Consider the following 3,619-nt stretch of genomic DNA (forward strand, 5'->3'; position numbering starts at 1 on the left):
TTTGATTCTCAGGTCTCCACTTATTTTAGAAACCCGGTATGGACAGTTGAGATTCGTAGGACGACCTGGTTGTATGTTCAAAACATGAAGGCTACCGTGTGTATACATCAGATGAGGCACACAATCATTTGGGATTATCTGTTGAAAAACATAGTAATAAATTCGTAGTTAGCAATGATATGATGTACTAGTTTTAGAAGTGTGTAAAAAGATGCACGGATGTTGTAATAGTACAAAAATCTTACCAGGGTATCTCCATGGTAGTTACCGTAGTTCAACACATGCACTAGTGGCACGTATTGACCATAATGTTGAGGAGTTCGATTGTAGGCATTGTAATTCTCAAGATCAGTACAAAATGCGACCAGATGATTTTTCTCCTGATAAGTTAGTTCGGAGCCTTCGGTGTAGTAGGTTATGTCTACCATCTTCCGCACATTCTTTGAAGAATGAAAATAAGCTGTCAATGGAGAATAAGTTGTCAATTATTTTGAAATAAACAATATAAATTACTTAATAACTATGTTAAGCTCACATGGGGGAAGAATTGGAGGTGTATCCACAAGGACGGAAATCGTAGGTCTCTCTTGCTCGATTGTAGGATCACCAAGATCCATGGTAACAAGCATACCCTCATCAAAACCATACATCTTGCAAAGTGCTTTCCAATTTTTGCAACCAAAATGGGTTACACTCTGAGCATTGTACAGCTTTACTTGAAAATCCACACCATGATGGGTACTTAGGATAATTTTTTTGGTTTCGAAACTTTCATGGTCTTCAAAATCCATCCTCTCCAAGACACATCGTCTTGCAAAGCATGGGATAAGCTAGTCGAATTGGAAAAGATGAAAAATATTGTCATGATTAAAATAGTTGAAGTCATGAGTAATTACGAAAAAAAACTTTTATCGTCGGTTGCGTACCGTATGAACATCGAAGGTCTCCTTGAGCTTAATGCTGAAGCGACGATCTTCGTCCAGCACAATGAACCTGTCGCAGATACCTCGATCGTCGTGGCACCAGTCGCACTCCCCCGGGCGGTTTTCGTCGTCCGATGAGTACGACATTTCCGGCCTACGCTCATAATTCAAATATTAAACTAGATCATTATTATTAATCACGGGTTGACTATCGATGATCGATGTACGTAGCTCCTCCTTTCATTCCCGAATGCATTATTATATCAAATTGTCTAGCACACGGGAATGAAGGAGAACTTATCCAATATGAGCATTCAATAAGCAAAAACCAAATCATAAAATAAGCAAAACCAAATCATAAAATAAAGTATAGTATTCAAATTAGCATGCATTCAATAATTATAAGCAAAAGTACATCATCTCTTGGTGTCCGTACATCGTCGAATATTATCACTAATGCAACTAGAACCGTAGCGCCCGACGGGTATCGACGCGAGCAGTGGACACCCAAAGATAAGGAACCATCACAGGATCATAGCTCCAGTGAGATCCCTGAAGAACCTGCCAGGTATTGTCGAATCTGCCCTCCAATCCAACCATGTAGCGACGGACGTGCTCGTCCTCCTCGCTGACACGGTGACGTACCACCTTCGCGGTGTCCGGATGCCTCACCACCGTCACTGGCCCACGCGACCGCCACCAAACAAGGATCGGGTCAACAACGGGCTGCCTCCTCACCAATCTACGTCCCGCGAAAGGTAGCACCTTTCAATACCAGCCCGGCGGAGCCCAGTCCCAAACATGGCCCTGATCAGGCAGGCCTCCACCGCCTAGTCGACGACGACGAGGATGCGGGATAGGCACCGCCGACGTCGATGCGGCAACTACTTCTATATATAGTTAAATAAAAGTAGTTTTATTAATTAAATCAACTATCTAGTTCAACTACTAAGCACTTACTAAAAACAAACTATTTATATATATAGTAAAATAAATTAGTTTATTAAATCAACTAGCTAGTTCAACTATATATAAACTACTTCTTATTACTACACATCTAATCTAACAAAAAAATCATTAATTGCTACACATCTAATCTAACAACTATATATGAACTACTTCTTATTACTATACATCTAAACTATATACAAAAAAATCATTAAAATTCTATGAACAAAATTAATTACTACACATCTAATCTAATCTAACAAAAAAATCTATGAACTACATATCTAAATTACTACACACATCTAATCTAACAAAAAATGTAATTAATCTAACAAAAAAAATCTAACATAATATAAACAAATTAATTGCTACATATCTTATCTAACCAAAAAAAATCTAATCTAACAACAAAATCTATGAACTACATAAATCTAAATTACTACACATCTAACCTAACAAAAAAATCTAATTAAATCTAACAAAAAAGTCGAAGGCGACGGCGAGGTGCTCACGTACGGCGACGGTGACGGCGAAGGCGACGACGAGGGGGCGGCGCGGGCCAGGGCGGCGGCGCGGGCCCTATATAAAGAGGGGGGAGGGAGGGCAGCCGCACCCATGCTCTTGGCGCCTCCCTCTTCCCCTGCTACACCTCTCCCTCTCGCAGAAGCTTGGCGAAGCCCTGCCGAGATCGCTGCTGCATCCACCACCACGCCGTCGTGCTGCTGGATCTCCATCAACCTCTCCTTCCCCCTTGCTGGATCAAGAAGGCGGAGACGTCTTACCCAACGGTACGTGTGTTGAACGCGGAGGTGCTGTCCGCTCAGCACTAGGATCATCGGTGATTTGGATCACGACGAGTACGACTCCCTACACCCCGTTCTCTTGAACGCTTCCGCTCGCGATCTACAAGGGTATGTAGATGCACTCCTCTCTCTCGTTGCTAGATGAACTCCATAGATTGATCTTGGTGAAGCGTAGAAATTTTTTATTTTCTGCAACGTTCCCCAACACTTGGCCGGAGCCGGCGCGTCAGGCTTGTAGGTCTCCTTGGCCTTCTCGAGGGTGCACTGGACTTCCGCCCACTTGTCGCACTTGTCAATGCTCTTGTAGACGTGGAGGTACTTGAACTCGGCGTCGTTGTTGCCCTGCCGATACAGGCCAAACATACGCAGCAACCGCGCAGGGACGAACAAACAGTTAGCGGGTGCACGGCAAAAAGAGGCGTGAGACCGGCATGGCATACCTGATCCTCAATGCTGGCGCCGCTCTCCGGGCGACCGGCGACCTCCTCGAGGACCCCATGACATTTGTTGCACGCCCCCTGGATACGCCCCCAATGGTTCGCCATCGCCTTCGACCCGCGCTGCATGTAGACGTAGGGGTCGACGAGCTTGCGCTCGTCGAACTCGGCCTTGATGCGCGCCCAGTACGTCTCGATGCTCTGGTTCGCGCCGGTGGTCGGGTCGAGGGCGGACGACTTTTAATGCTTCGGCGAGGCATTCCTCCTCTTTGGACGCCCACTTGATGCACGGCTCTGGCCTGGCCGTCACCTTCTTCTTCTTGCGCCCCCTCGCCGGCTCCTCCTCCTCCTCCTCCTCCTCCTCGTCCTTCTCGTCCTGCTCCTCCCGCTCCTCGTCGCCGTAGACGTAGCCGAGCTCACCGTGCATGCCGCCGATGAGATCCACCATCTCGTCCGCGGTGAACCCGGGAGACGCGGCGGCCGCGGTCGAACCTTCCGCGATGATGTC

This window comes from Triticum dicoccoides, chromosome 1B (genome assembly GCF_002162155.2).
Source record: "Triticum dicoccoides isolate Atlit2015 ecotype Zavitan chromosome 1B, WEW_v2.0, whole genome shotgun sequence".
Taxonomy (NCBI): Eukaryota; Viridiplantae; Streptophyta; class Magnoliopsida; order Poales; family Poaceae; genus Triticum; species Triticum dicoccoides.